This window comes from Tachypleus tridentatus, chromosome 10 (genome assembly GCF_004210375.1).
Source record: "Tachypleus tridentatus isolate NWPU-2018 chromosome 10, ASM421037v1, whole genome shotgun sequence".
In the NCBI taxonomy this organism is placed as follows: domain Eukaryota; kingdom Metazoa; phylum Arthropoda; class Merostomata; order Xiphosura; family Limulidae; genus Tachypleus; species Tachypleus tridentatus.
The window spans coordinates 26,967,816-26,985,102 of NC_134834.1; the positions used below are offsets into that span (position 1 = coordinate 26,967,816).

General features: G+C 31.0%; 1 pseudogene across 1 annotated transcript in view; it reads right to left on the reverse strand.

Moving 5' to 3' along the window:
• Nucleotides 1–17,287, reverse strand: part of LOC143228919 (muscle calcium channel subunit alpha-1-like) — a 182,366-nt pseudogene that overhangs the window by 49,035 nt on the left and 116,044 nt on the right. Inside the window, exons 5-13 of the transcript XR_013015494.1 lie at nt 16,532–16,637; nt 14,741–14,893; nt 11,773–11,975; nt 10,486–10,589; nt 8,698–8,813; nt 8,212–8,259; nt 4,659–4,764; nt 3,596–3,756; nt 1,174–1,399 (exon numbers count right to left, since the gene is read on the reverse strand). The product of XR_013015494.1 is annotated as a muscle calcium channel subunit alpha-1-like (transcript). The remainder of the gene's footprint in view (nt 1–1,173; nt 1,400–3,595; nt 3,757–4,658; nt 4,765–8,211; nt 8,260–8,697; nt 8,814–10,485; nt 10,590–11,772; nt 11,976–14,740; nt 14,894–16,531; nt 16,638–17,287) is intronic.

Consider the following 17,287-nt stretch of genomic DNA (forward strand, 5'->3'; position numbering starts at 1 on the left):
GTTCTCATTAGTAGTTTAGTTGTCAAGAGTAAATACTTTGTTGCACTTAACTTGATTTTTTTTTATTTTTTTTTTTTTTTATATCAACTCGAGCAAATTTCAGTTTCTTATTCAAAATTAACAGATGTTATTAAACTAATCAGGTGTTCTTTGATAGATTGTTTAGGCAGAGTATTCACGATGAAACTTTGAAGACAAAAGGCAGAAGACTTTCGAAACGTTGTCCTCTACACTTGTGTCTCCACAACAGACAGTTGCCGTCCATTCTACAAAGTTTGATCAGGTGTTCTATAACATAATATTGTTTCGACAACATCAACAAGGTGTCAAAAACATTTTTATAACCTATTTAATTTATTATTATTTTATGTATATAACTTCTCAGTATTTACTAGTATCATCAGTAAAAAAAGAGAAACATCAGTGCTTTTAAAAAAACAATTTTAATTTGCGATGACAAGAAACCCACTTGAAGTAAAAATGTATTCTCAAGACGGCTGGTATGCATGTTAGCACTTTAATTGAAATAAAGTATAGAACAACATTCTGACCTTCTTAGGTCATCTTCAGGTCGAAACATTGTTCTGTACTTTATTTTAATTAAAGTGTTAACACCCATATCAGCCGTCTTGAGAATACATTTTTACAGAATATTGTTATATACTTTATTGTAAGTAAAGTACTAACACCCATACCAGCTGTCTTGAGAATACAAAATTTAAAATTATATATTCAAGTTTTAAATGATAATTTGATATTTTTAAAAAACAAAATGTGTTTAAGTGGCTGAAAAACAAGGAAAGATTTTAGTCAAAGTTGTATTATTCTTCCTGGTGGCTCAGTGGTAAAGCTCAGGGCTTATAATACTAAAATTCGGGGAGTGATCTCCTTGCAATGGGCACAGTGTAGACAGCCCACTGCAAAGCTTTGCATTAAACAAAAAAGCTGAGAACAACGTTTCAACCTTCTTAGGTCATCTTCAGGTTAACAAGAAGATTGTTAACCTGAAGATGGCTTATGAAGAGCGAAACATTGTTCTCTGCTTTATTAGTAAAAGTTTTAATACCCATACCAGCATTCCTGAGATATATTTTTACTTCAAATGGGTTTCTCATCATTACAAGCAAACAAACAAGCTAAACTACATGGAATTGAAAATATCAACATAATTACTTTGTAACTTTGAAGATTCTTAACAATCTAACACATCGTAACACAGAAACCCCTAGAGGAGGTATGACACCAGTATATGTTAAGACCATCTCTAGAATAGAGCTGATAACCACAAAACAGTCAAAACGGTTGAACAGAGAGACAAAGTAGCCTTGTAAGCCCAAACTGTACATCTTGAGTGTCATTTCTAAGCTGAAGAGCATCACAAAAAACATGTTGGCAACCTCTAAAGTCATCAGAAAAATAAAAAACAGTATAAGTATGGATAATATTTAAGCACAATAATGATAAAAGTCTGAATTTTCCCAAAACACAAAAATTTACAAAATGCATACCATAATTACAACCTTAAGTTGTAGTAATTATATCAGAAATACAAAAAAGCCAATATTAATATACATAACAATTAGGTAAAAATGGAACACTAAAAGTCAGAGTTTTTTAAAGAACACATTAGATGTACAAAACATTTACTACAATCAAATTTGGAAATTAAAGTAAATACGGCAGAAACAAAACATCTGTCAAAAGTTTATACTGCAATAGCCTGAAAATTGTTCCCAAAAAGAGTGTTTATAACTCTCACAAATTTTCATCTGAATATGAAGATACTAGAAACCAAATATTTAAAAAAATGTGTACTTTAAGGATACTGTCAGAACCTTTGGTCATATCTGGTATGCCCAGGCTTTCATGGTATGCTCTTACGTGAAATACATAAAACCAACATACAATTATGGAGCTGGATACACAGAATAAGATATAAATAGTCAAATCAATATAAAATAACTACATTAAGAATATGAAAACAAATGCTAACTAAAATGCTTCAAAACATAAAATCTTAAAACCAAATTAAAAGACATAACACACAGTGTCCACTAGTATAACACGATGATTCATGAATAAGTCTTGATAAATTATAGATCCAGAGGAGAAAAGGATTACAGATAAGATTAAGGATTGGATTATACACTGACGTCTTTAAGAGCAAGAGTTACATAGGTAGGTTCTTTCATTTCTACTGTGGAATATTGGCTCTTGAAGTCAAATGTTAATTGTTTCCAAAGTATGTTTGCTTGCATATTTTTAACCTTATATTAACTGGATTTTTAGAGCTCATCTCTTGGATGCAACCACAGGGTTTTACAAACTCAAAGTGTCAGTACACACTAAAATAACAACCTTGGCTCTTCACAAGTTGAGCTGTAGTTGTCCCGAGATCTACATCACCTATATAACCACATTTTCATTCACACAAAATCAGCAGAAGTAGAGTAGTATTCCATGAAATATGCTAGTGATTGCTATGGTTATGGGCATCTTGTTAAAGTAATAATTTATCCTTTTATTACTCAAATGGCAAGAACCATGTATTTGTTCACCAAAGCAGAATTTTACAAATACAGGGGAAAAGAGACATTGATGAAAATCAGAACAAACAAGAAAATATACTCTTACTGTTACTGAAAACAATAGTAATCATTCCAAAATAGAACTGAAAAGTTTAATGAATATCTTGACAGTGCAATTCCAGACACTGAATCCAATGAATTATCATCAGAAGATGCCCTTTAACAAATCCACAGCAGCAAACATGAAAATAATCACATATATCATAAAATGGTATAGTAATTATATACTTTTGGCTGCCATGGGAAACATTTATAAACTAAAGTTTGGATTCACATTTGATCCCGTGACATACAGTTTGTATGGTGTTTCTTCAATAAAATATGGAGTAAGTAAAAGGATTATAATTTTTTTATATTTCATCAAATTTCCCAGTTTTCTTAAAAATACAAAATGCCCAATTACAAAAGGGTTAAGCAGTAATGACAGTTATTCAAAGAACTACTAACAAAAAATGATATCAGTTAAAAAACCAGAAGGAACAGTAGGGACACAAGCCAATTAATAAAAACATTTTAGTAATACTATATAAACATCTCTTCATGAAATATATTAAACCACTTGTTTTATTACTGATATTACAACAGTTAATGAGGCATATATCAAACTTTTTCGATATATGACAAAGAATAGTTTCATCTTTTAAAAAAGCCAATATTTAAGTATAAACACTAGTTTTATCTGTATCAACAAAGAAAGTCTTTATCTCAAAGGCAGCACATGAATCTTTTGTTTGGGAAAGCTGTTCTATCACATATACTGTATACAATTTGGAGATGTTAAGGCTAATGGTCTGTCAGGGACATTTTATATGGGACTATGTTTGTTTGTCCATGTTCACTGGGAGGGCAACTCAGGTGGTTGGAAACACACTTTCTCTCTCAACCCACTTCAGGAGACAAAGTTTTCCCAACCTTTTAAACGTGCCACCCCTGCTTAATCTCACTGATTAGTTCTGTCAATGCATGTGAAACATAAAACCTACACAAGCTAGTTAACTCTGACATACCTTGAAAACTGTCAAGCCACGCTGGTTGTTGATAGTGTTCTGATGCAAGTGTAAATGTATTGAAGAAAACTAAAACAATGACAATCCAATAGAAAGCCTGCGATTTCACTCCTTTACGACAAGCCCTTCTCAGTCTTCTGTTCTGTTTTGCTAGCTGTTTACTATTTAAGGTCAAATCCCTTTAATTACCATCATTCTTTACTACTCTACAAAACGAAAACTCTTAAAAAAAAGAAAAGTTAAAAGGTAGATTCTACAAGTAAGAAAGTGAGTGTCCTACCTAACAAAAGTCCATACTTTTGCTTCAAATAAAATTGTGATACTAAAAAAACAAATTCTAGCAAGATGTTTGGTTTTAAAACTTTCACTAAACTCTTACTGTTATTTTAAATTTTCAATGGTAACAACTGGCATTATGCTTTAATTTTGGTTGTCTTGTTTTAGTTACTCCATTCTTATTGAAACAGAAGATATATAAAATATCAACAAAAATAAATTATTTTGGTTGTCATAAAAATTAAAGCTAAACACATTTTCAATTTCAACAATTATCAAACAATGCTCAAAATAAAATACAGCAGAAAAGAAGCAACTAAATCAAAGTCAATACAATAACTATTGTTACAAAATATATTTTGAAAAATTTACATTGTAAATTCAGTAATATTTAATACCACCGACTTTGTTAGTTTTTTTTTAGAATCACAGTATAACTGATATTTTATTTATTAATATATCATCTCCTAGAAGAAAGATTAGATTCATCTATAGATGTTATGCTATATCTACAAGTTTATATAAAAAAACATTACTTGAAAGTATACATGAATATTCATTTGCTTCAGAAATATCTTCAGTTAGAAAAAACAATTTCAGCCTACTCACATAAATCCCAAATTTAAGGCATCTAATATTTTCCTCAAAATTATTTGTGTAAAATAAAGAGATAAAAAAAATGTAAGCCTCAGTTCCAGAACTATTTTATTCTAGTAAAATTTAACATTTCTTCCACCCACTACAAAGAGGAAAATTTCAACAAAATGGCATGAAAAAGGACACAAACCTTTTGACTGCCCACCAAGATGGGGTTTTTAAATTGTCTGCACTGTTATTTTCCCCTTCTATCTTGTCTTCAATGTCTACATCGTTGTGCTTGAATACATAAAGATCTGGACAAACATAAACATATGCACACTGTATTATCCACATGCTCTTTGCCGATATTTTCATTTCAGTTACGTTATGCATGCAATTTGTTTGTTTGAATTAGACATACAATTAAATAAACGAGAAAAAAAGAATTTTCATCAGTTTAAGTTACAACAACAACCCATCTCATAATGAAGTGAAATTACTTAATTCAACTTTCATCTTCAAGAGCTTGCTTTAGGAAACCATAAAAACAATACTGTAAACATTGACATAGCACAATACAAGAAAGAAAAAATAAACATTTTGTGTTCAACTTATTGATATTTGGTAAAGATAATAAACCAGTAGTGTGTTTTAAACAAAATAGAACAACAATTACACATACTTAAAACTAACTTGGATTAACACCTTCCCTGCTAAGGTTGTTTTACGTTACTAAGCCTTCTGTGCTGACAATTTTTCACAATTTTCAAATCTTAACGATATAATGAAAAGAAACTATGAAAGAGATTTCGTCCTATTATATGTCTTTCATTCCTTTTTTGGTTCTGTATGACCAGTAGACTTTCTTGGAATGATACACTATAAAGCACATGTCTGGATGGAGAGGATATTTACTATATTTAAAATAACAAGGAAACTTACTCACTTTTCCTGTGTTCTGGTACACATAACATAACCTAGCTGGTTTAAACTTCTTTATAGTTTCTGAATATTTTTCCAATGAATGCCTCTTTACTCCTTCAGAGAGCCTTTTGGTGATTCACATCTTGTGGCAACTGCTCAAGTCTTCTTCAGCTGTGCTAACCAGTTTTACCACTGATTTTTTATTGAGCCCATGAGAAAGTTAAATAGCACTGTCTTCTTTTCCTGCTGTTTGTTATACAACACTTCAGAGTTGAACACCAACAAATTCATCAGATGAAACACAAGTTTCCCAGTCAACTATGCAAATTCATCTAGTATTTTGCCATCTGATCACAATAACAAACCACCAACATATATTTGTTGTATTGGCTAACACACTTCAGTTTCATTTTTAGGTCATCATCTTTGTCTTTCTTTCTGCTACCAAGTGAGAAGTCATGAATGGTAGATTCACTAAACTCCTGTCCATCCACATCAGAAATAGTATATTGTCCTTCTATCAACATGCAACCCCAGCCTCATTCAGAATGTCACCTTCCAGTTTCAAGAATGGGGAGAATCCACAATTAACTCAAAAAGTTCCACATATTTGCAGCTGGTTTGCAAGCAAATGACTAGATATTGGTATTCCATTGTAAAAGTTATCCACATGTATCTTGTAATTCTGATCATACAAATATACGAGATCTTCACATGGAACATCTCTTACCACAGTAAAGGTTATAGTTCAAAATGTACCCTAAACCTGATTTACAATATATAAAAAAACCTTCCTACTATATTTGTCTTGTTTCTGAGGGTTATAGACTCTAATATCAGCCTTCTCCATTTCAACATCTCCTCATCTAACAACAAATGCTCTTGAAGCATGTACAGAGGTTGTGCATCATTGTTGTTGAAATGTAGAAACTTAGCAATCATAAGGAATGTGCCTTCTCTCAGCGTGAATCTGAGAAAATGAAAAGCATGGAAGTTGGTTCTTCAAACAAGTAGATTTACAAAATCATTCGTTAGAGTAAGATATAAGTAGTCAATAGTGCCAGAATCATTAGAAAGTTGCACAAGCAGATCACAAGTGCTAGTGAATGTAGGGACATTTAGCTGTACAATATTTAAACTTCAGCCCTGCTAAAGACCACCTCAACCTGTAATAACATTCCTAGCATTACCCCTTCCATGGCCATGTCATCTACCACGATCCATACCATGGTTTTGTCCTCTAATAGAAGCCAGTTCATCAGGTGGAGGATTGTCATCATCTCTGTAGCTTCTTTACTAACTAGCTCATCTCCATCACTGCCACTCATTCCATCCTCATTGAAGTCTGATACAGTACTTTCAGAATTATCATTTTCGTTGAACATTTCTACCTCTGAGTCACTATCATTGAACGTATTGTCCAAAACACTGTGAACATAAAAAAAACGTTCGTGTGTTCTCACGGTTGCATCCATTTCAAATTACTGACGTGAATCATTCACCGAGCTATAACAGTACCTTCATGATTCCTCAAACAAGTTTTACACTTCACAGTATGAACAAATGAGAATGCCACCTCCTTATAGTCACAGTATACAAAATCCAAACATGTTCATTGTTAACACTGGAGGGCAGATAACAAAAACCAAACACTTGTTTTAAGTTGGAAGAGTGTTAATGTAAGTTATGTAACTTTTCTAAAGAACACCTTTAAAATTCAAAACAGAATTTCCTTATAAAAAGTAATGAAGTTTCATTTTATAACATTGCACACAATAAATACTCAATTTAGCTTTATGTTTCCCCTTTTATTTATTAAAAATTCAATTTACAAAATCATTTTCATCAAACCTCATCTAACTCTGATGTTGTTAAACCACTTTAGGTGCTGAGAAATGACTGAATACTGGAAATATTTGATCTACATTGAAAATACACACACAAATGAGAAACATTCACAAATAACTGAATGGTAGATTTATTAATGGTACAAAACATTATCATCAAAAACATAAAATAGAGTAAATAAACTGAACACTGCACATGAAGTTCATCTGTGATTTCTTTGTCATAACACAAAGCATTGCACCTTGCTTCCAGTCATTTCATCAATGGATAATTGTGGATTGTTTGAATGACAACCAATCATAAATCTAAACTATTGGCATGTTAATTTAATCTGAGCAGTTAATTTTCACATGACAAAAAATTGGTATCCTACAGTATTTTTCCTTTACCATTTTTTCGTTAGACATCTTAGTAGCCTAATGTTGAAGTCAATCATCTCAGGATTTGATAGTCGAAAAATTAAACCTGGAGTACCCACACTACAATAACTGCACAAAAATACATTTTTTTGCACCATGACTCCACATGTTTGTTGTGGATTGAGAAGAACCTAGGATATTAGTCAGTACAATAACTTTTTTAAACATGCTTCTTTAAAACTTTTTTTATTCCCCATTTCAATAATTACTTTCAAGACTGGGCCCAGTATGGACAGGTGGGTTAAGGCATTCAACCTGTAATCTGAGGGTTGCAGGTTCAAATCCCCGTTGCACCAAACATGCTTGCCCTTTCAGTCGTGAGGGCATTATAATGTTACGGTCAATCCCACTATTCGTTGGTAAAAGAGGAGCCCAAGAGTTGGCAGTGGGTAGTGATAACTCCAGTCTTACACTGCTAAATTAGGGATGACTAGCGCAGAGAGCCCTCAAGTAACTTTGCAAGAAATTCACAAAAAAATTCAAAACTGTACAGTGAAAAAAATAATTTATTATTATTATTAATTTTAATTTGAAAAATAAAATAAAAAGTGCATAAATAAATTCATTTACCATGTATTGAATCTTTACTTTCTTCCTTCTCATCTGGATCTATATCCTCTACAAATAAGAAAAGATTATATATGTACACATAGGCATATTTAGACACAAAAATAATGTAAGTTGTCAAATAATAAACAGCTCTTAGAAATATCTCAGAAATTCCATTCCAAGTGATTATTTCTAAATTATCTGTAATTTAAACTGGTTACTGGTAAAACTTGGAATACAAAAATTATCCAAGACTCTTAATAAAAGTCTTACTTTTTATTAAAACAGAAACCTAGAGTAGCTTTATTTTCATGCTGTGTAATTCTTAACCTCATTCATAAATAAATTAATGAAGAATATCAAACTTTATGAATATATCTAGTAATGTCTTTATAACTGAATATTTTAAAATACTTTTCCTGATTTTGAAGATGTAGAAAAGGAGAACCTATAGTTACATAATATTAAACTTAGAACAATTAAGTTTTGTGCAAGTTCCCTTCCTACCTGCTTGTGTAATCCAGTCCAAATAACCCCTAAGATCATCTTCTATTTGTTCCTTTTCTCGAAGTTTATGAAAATCTCCTCTTGCTTTTGCCTTTTCCCTTTCTTTGGTGAACTCCCTATGCATACAACAAAAACAGAAACTTAAAGACAAACTTTAAACAGGATCTTTATCTGATACACACGTATTTATATTGGGACTTGTGTACAATTTTAAAATAATAAATATTGCATTAAAATCAACACATTGTGTATTGATTTTAATGTTGTATAATTATAATTTCAATAAAATTTATATTCATCCCAAAAAACAACCATCACAAGTTTCTTAAATAGTAAACATAATGAAACATGCTATTAACCGATTATTTTCTATAACTGAAATAAAGGACTGATTACTTAATAAGCTGTAAGTTGTAAATATTCACTAAGTCTCTAATACTCAAAAGTAACTCCAGAGAAGGAGCTCAAGCAATATCAGGAAATATTTATCATGTTTTCTAGTTTTCTCTATCTTTTGATTATTACTTCCAACTCTCATTATTCTAATTATTCATTAATAAATAAAATCCACAAATTACTGATTTAAAGTAATGATTATCCTTTCACATCATTTAAAAAAAAAAACTTTTCACAAATAAGTTTAGTGATATCTCACAAATAAATCTTTACTACAGTACTCCTTATTGTGTTGTATTTTATCATGGCTGTAAAATACATAAACAATTAACTTCAAATAGTTCCCTCCAGATATCAAAGTAGAAACAGTACAATAGTTTCTACATAACTTAAAAGAGATTAGATGACCTATCATCCATATGCCAAAGTGAGAGTAACAGTCTGTCCACTTTGTTAATTTTTCTCATGCTTGTCTTTTTTTTTTCTGCATACGTGTTTTACCATAAAGCTATGCAATGGGCTGTTTGCACTGTGTAAGTTGTGGGAATTAGGCCCCACATTTTAGCAATATAAGCTATCAACCTTACTGCTAATCCATAGGAGACTATAATACTAAAAAAAAAGTAAACTTCACATAAAAGCAAAAATCTATTAAATGTAACTAAGATTTTGTTTGTTGTCATTTACACTGTCAAAACAGTTTTCTGGTTGATATAAAAATGCTATATAAACATTATATTGAGTAATTAACTCTCACTCCACTGAAGAGTTGCCATAACATTTAAGTTAGATTCACATTAGGAAATTTTATGAATTGAGAATTCTCCACAAAAAAGAAGAGGAAAAAGCTAGCCGTCCCTAATATAGCAGTGTAAGACTAGAGGGAAGGCAGCTAGTCATCACTACCCACCACCAAGTTTTGGGCTACTCTTACCAACAAATAGTGGGACTGACCTTCACATTATAATGCCCCCATGGCTGAAAGGACAAGCATGTTTGGTGTGACAGGGATTCAAACCTGCGACCCTCGAATTACGAGTCAAGTGCCTTAACCACCTGTCTATGCTCTGGACCACTGAACTTGTCTTACGCCTACTGAAATATGTAACACAACAGTGACTAAATATTACTCAGTGTTTCTGTCAAGTTAATTTGAACTTTAATTTGAACAGGAATTCTTGTTGCATAAATATCAATATCTGTATAAAAAAACACTTGACAATTATGTTTAAGGGTAAAACTCTCTTACAAGTATATAAAGTAAACCAGTTATATTTCATTTAGTATTCTTCCTTTTATAAACATTAAGTTACTTCACATGCATACATATTCGAAACTAACTAATTCCAGATCATGAATGATATAAAACTATCAATAAACTATAAAACTTACCCACTTAGTACACCCAGGACAAGATTAAGAACAAAGAAAGAACCAATGATGATAAGGCTTAAGAAATAAATCCATGGCCACTCATTTCCCACAGCATCATTTATCTAATAAAAGGTATATTAACTGTAATACATAACCGATTTATTTTGTTTTTCATCCATAAAGAGAATAAGACACATTAAATTAACGTGAGCAGATCATATTTAAAAATTGTAACGTTAGACAAACTGAAAAGAGCTTTCGAATAGGTACTACTGGAAAAGCCTGAGAATTAATCTGCTATACATGTAAGGAATTGTCTTAATGTTCATTTCAGAGCTTTAATATAAAGTTTATGTCAGTAGCTTCCAAATACACGTTTTTGGTAGTCCATATCATAGTAAAGCAAACTGCAATTAGTTTAATGTGAAATAATTAGATTATTCTTCAAAGTGATATTTTTTTTTCATAATACAAAGATGGAAATTACCAAATGTTTATAAAGTTATTATGTATATGGTATAACAAGAAAATATTTAAGCATAACATGCATATTTAGTATACAATGCCCATAATATAACAAGCTCTCCATACAAAAATCAGTGATTCTAATTAAATTAAAATAGTTTTTCTACAGATTAGCTTATACTTAAAGAAACAACCTTTATTGCTGTTATTTCTTTACAGAATGATAATGCAAGCTAAATTTTCACCAATGAGCCTTCAAGCCATCCGAAATTTAAAAAAAAGAGAGCAAACAAACAAAAACAACCAATGTTGTAACAAAAATGTTTCATAACTCTGACTAAAATAACTGCATATTACATAGTTTTGTTATAGTTTAATCCACCAAAGTATCAGATACATTAACAACGTCTCTGCTGCTTCAAAACTCATGTTTTGGTAGAAATTGTTTCCATTGTTCATTAAATTTAATTACGTATGTGTGTGTGTATAATGCTAAATTAAAATATATACATATTACTAACTTTACAAAATGTACTTGTAGCAAACATAATTACCATAAAAACATTTTCACGTGTGCGTTTTCTTATAGCAAAGCCACATTGGGCTATCTGCCGAGCCCACTGAGGTGAATCAAACCCCTGATTTTAGCATTGTAAATCCAAAGACTTACCGCTGTATTAGCAGAGAGAACACACTGTCACATGCAGTAACCTACACGTCATGATGTTAAAAAATCTGTAAAACAGGCTGATGGTATTTATTATCAAAGTATGAGGTAAGTGCATTAAGTTTTTAAGTTATGTTCTATTTTAAAACATACAAAAATGAGAGAAAACTTACATCATACAGAACATCTGTCCACCCTTCACATGTCACACACTGGAATACAGTTAACATGGCAAGGCCAAAATTATCAAAGTTTGTGATTCCATCATTTGGACCATCCCAGTATTCCCTACACACAAGATGTTCATTATATTCACTACAATGGAAGCCACTTGATCCAAATGAGCAAGGGTGTGGATCCTCTAATCCAATCTCCTCTGAAAATTATTAATATTAAACATCTGATGAATATATTTCTCAGGTACTGTACTGGATTATTCATAGTTATTTCTGATAATTCTAAACCAAATAAATTAAAAATATAAGAACCGTCCATTACTTGATAAGAAAAACCTTAAAAATCAACTGACTTGTTGTTTGAGACAAATATCTTTAATATATTTTTTCTTTATAACTGTAAAATATATTATTAACAAATAAACTGGAATATATAATTTAATTTTTTAACCTTGTAAGAAGAAAAAATTTAAGGGTATGTACATCAAATGTTAATTATAAATAAGAAGTTATGGGTGAAAGTAGTTTACAATAATATACCAATCATACTATATCTGCTATATCCAATGCCAAGGAGACCTTTAACCCAATACAATGGCCCCTTAGGTCAGTTGGGATAGGATATTAAAAGTTTAGATTCAACTATGAAAGTAAAGTACAGTAGAGGAAACCATGCTTCTCCATACCAGAAATGTTTATTTTGCCCATAATTGTGATAATTTACCTTGAATGGAGGTAAAAGCTACTGAATCAGGCAAATTAGCATGATGTTTGTAATTCTTGTTCATAAATTCTATAAAATTACTCAATAGGCAAAAACTATAATATTAATAGTACTGTATTGAGATTGATTGATATCTGACATAAAAGCTACAAGTTTCTGCAAGAATAGAAGTTCAGGTCTGTTATGCAGTGAACAAGTTTAACACAGCAAAGGGAAGAAAACAAATGAACAAATAAAATATTAACTCACATAAGTAATTGTGTAATATTACTAAATTGTTTGTTTGCTCCTAATTCTGTGTAACTGGCTCCTGGGGATCAAGAGATGTGCAAAAAAAAAACAGACACAAAAAAACAAGAGAAGCAAGAAACTATAGCAACACATGACTTTTGTTACCCAGGTAAATACCTTAATAACTTATCTCACAAGTGCATGAGATGCATATTTGAAAAATTTTGACAAACAATTCTAGGAACCACCAGTTCTCAATGTTTCTATAAGCTAGAATAGGTTTGAATAAGCTATCCTCATAGCCCATAAAGATGTGTGTGTGTGTGTGTGTGTTAGTATGAGACCTAAGGATGTGGGTCACAAAATTTAACTTTTACCTATGCCAATTAACACACCTTGCAACCACAAAACATATAGTCAACAAAGACATAATTAATTACATGCAGAAACCATACAAAATGTCAAAAACATTTACCTGAATACATCTAAATGAAGATATATTCTAATGTTAATTAACAAAGTGTGAAATTAAGAGCTATTTCAGTTTCAACAAGGTTGAGCTCAACATAAACACATGTTAATTTATTTTCTATTTCTCTATGCACTTGGAGCCGAGACATGAAAAACAGCAATACTGTGCTGCAATACATAACAGACTAAATATACATTTGCATCAAACGAAAAAACAAATCCTGAAAATATTCAAGCAATACACTTGCATTTTATATTAGAGTCAAATGACCAGGTTTTCAATAACACTTTGTTATAATATGACAAATTACAATATTATTTTTGGGACATGTTTTTATATTTTTGTTAAATCTTTATTTCTCAATCTCATGGAAAGAAAACTAGATATTTATGTAGTAAATGAAACATAATTAAGTTAGGTATCCCCAATCACCAAGACAAGTCAAGCTAAGCTTTTGTTGGATAATTGAAGAACTCAAAGAATTACATGAACTTAGTATCTGTAAAGAAGATAGAATTAGGTTATCGCTCAAATAAAATGGTGAACAAAATCCAATGATTTTAACAAGATATTCATGCATAAAGTCTAAGCTGTGCACTTTTTGTGTGATTCTCTGCTCTGAATTTATCCTGAACAGTAAAACTATAAAAGCAGATGAAATAAAATTCTGCACAAATACAACTACCTTGCAATATTTTTATTTCAGCTAATTGTAACTAACCGATCAAAATCAATAAATAATCAGTGCTAATGAAACAGTCACTGATCTTAATATTTCAACCAATTACCAATACTATTTATCAACACACAGAATGATGTCTTAAAACAATGTTTACAATTTTTATATATAATAATAGAACCTATGTTTCTGCACACAATTTAATAATCCATTTATAACTCATTACACTTAATCAGTGTTGCCTCTATCACAGCAAAAATCTGTTAGATTTAATATTATTTACGGACTTAAATTAATAAATGTGTAACACATCAGACTAGCTCCAATCCTTACACCTCCTGCATACAGATACAATTGGCAAGACACGTTTTTTTAAAGCTCAAATTAGTACTTAAGGAGAGAGAAGGTACATGTTGACAATAATAACAAGCCAAACAAGTCCTGAGCTGTTTGAAAACAGAAACAGAACAATAATTTTGCTATTTTTTCAATCTACCCCAAGATGAATAATTCACATTGAACAGATTAAACATTTAATAAAAATTACTACACAAGTAATTCTCATATATTTCACAGCTAACTCCATTTAAACCAAGATAATTCTTGAACTAGCACATCAAACTATGAAAAAAAAACTATACATTTTATCAACATGTTTTTAGAGTGTTAATTTTTTACAGGTATTGTAGAGAAGCTGTTGTTTTGTCAACAAGAACTTTTTGAGCGGATTATTCTTTTTACCTGCATGTATATAAACAAAACTTCAAAATAGTGTATAATAAAATTCAACTACATTTACGTACGTAATTAAATATCAAAACAGTATAACAAGTAGCTGTAAGACAAATTTATGACTTACTTGTTATCCTATCAAAACAAGTCTTATGCATTTTTCCCGAGAACAGTTCAAGCCCTATGATGGCATAGATGATTATGACAAAAATAACTAGAAGAGCTATGTGAAGTAAAGGCACCATGGAACGAAGAATGGAATTTAATACAACTTGTAGGCCTAAACAAAAGAATAACAGTAAGATGTATTATGAGCCACAAAACTCAAAACCAGCCTCCAGAAGTGACTGAATAATTTAAGAATATTTAAAACACCTCCTGTAAAAGTCTCAGACCTGAGAAAGAACAAAGTATTCCAAGACAACTTCTGTAACATCTTCCTCAAATAAACTAAGTTCCTCACCTCTGGGCACCAGGGGCATAGATCTTTTACACCCAATGATGATTTTGCAACAATTTATGTGGACTGTTCAATTTGCAAATTGGTAATCTCTGATTACGTGAACCTGAAAGCTGTAAATGTGCAGTCACAGAGTAATCTTGTTGCCACGATACTTGCATGTATACTTAGGCCTACTGACTGATACTTACAAACTATTGCTTAGATCAAAAAGCTTAGAAGCACACCTATATTAAAGATGTACATTTCGTCTACTGAAAAAGCCTACATCTAGGACTAATTATACAATTTGATTGGTAAGAACATGAAAATCACAAGAACAAACACACAATTTGTAGGCCTGTGATGCAATAAAACAATTCAACAGACCAAACTGTAGGGATGATTGTATGCACCATACTCCCCACCTAAAATGAAGGGGGGATGTATACCTTCCATCCCCCCAGGATCTACGCCCCTGCTGGGCAGAGTGAATGACGAAACAGAACAATTAATCTGTGCTTAAAGCTTGAAAGTTATTAACAAGTAATTGTTCTTTGACTATTCTTCAAAAATGTGTGCTGAATATTATTAACATATTAATGAAATACATGATCTCATATGACAAAAATAAATTTGTCATTTAATTATGATCTTAAAACCTACTAATAAAAATACAAATTTTCAAAGAACTGTAATACCTATAATACAATAATACCTTTAATCATTTTCAAAACTATTACAAACATAATTCAAAATAGCATAAATGTCATATCATATGATAACCAATTCAGAAAGATGATTACAAGCTTTTAAGCAATACCCCATTTGTTTATTTTGATTCTTCTACTGCAACATAGATAATGCTTTGTTTGTTTTGAATTTTGTGCAAAGCTGTGTGAAGGCTATCTGCACTAGCAGTCCCTACTTTACAAGTGTAAGACTAGAGGGAAGGTAGTTAGACATCACCACCCACCTCCAATCCTTGGGCTACTCTTTTACCAACAAATAGTGGAATTGACTGTCATATTTTAATATATTCCTACAGCTACAATGGCAAGCATGTTTGGTATGACAGAGATTCCAACCCATGACCCTCAGGTTACAAGTCAAGAGCCCTAATCACCTGGCCATTTCAAGCCAACAGATGTTGCTTTTTTTATTGTAATAATGCTTAACAAAATATTGATAATAAAAAAAGAGTATCTAATGATCTATTGAATTCCAATTCTAATTTTGACAAAAGATGAAAAAATTATCCCTTGTCTGTTTAATACAAGCAATTAAGCTACAGAAACAGTGATATAGTAGTAAAATTGTTTACACCAGATACAACTTATACAATGACAACAGCTAATTTTATGAAAGGAATAAGTATCGTATTGAATCTTATATTTGTCTGGTGGACTCTTCTCTGTACCTTTTGTGTGTTGCTCATATTTTATCAATGTGTGAAAGAAACAAAACAGATATACTTACTAGGGACTCCAGATACCAATCTAAGTGGCCTTAAAACTCGAATGCTCTTAAGGCTTTGACATCAAAACCTTCCTTCAAAAAGGTGGATAAGGCTGTACTAATAATACTATATAGAGACAAAGATACAAAAAACAGTTAGCCTTTATGTAAGGCACAATAAAGCTAGAGTTTCTGATTTTAACTGATTAACACTTATAACATGCCTCAATACAAAAAAAATGAAACTGCGTTTTACTAATAAGCACAAGAAATATTTAACTTTAACTCTTTTTTTATGTGGGCTCATTCATTAATAGCAAGTTTGTTTCTATAACTTCATATAGAAAAGTAGTTTCTATTACAAAGTTTCAAAATAAATAGAACTATACTTTGTACCCATTCTTACTCCCATAAAAGAAATGTGTATAGAATATAAATTATATTAGTATACACATTACAGTATCAGAAATGAAAACCCCATAAAACACTGATTTTAAAGTATTTACATAAAAATTAAAACCCAACACTAATTTTAAGATATCTTAGTTACACTATAAAATAGCTCATATTAAAGACCTCTTTAAAAAATAGTAAACACCAAAAAAACAGTAGTCCTAAATACAATACATATACACACACATATTACACATTCTTTACATAAAGATTAGTTTCTTGCTATTTTAAAATTACAAATTCTAAATAAAAGATTTGTGCATTTTATTTTAACTATTAATGTAAAACATGGTTGGGCTATGCCTTGACTACCAGAGAGTTTAT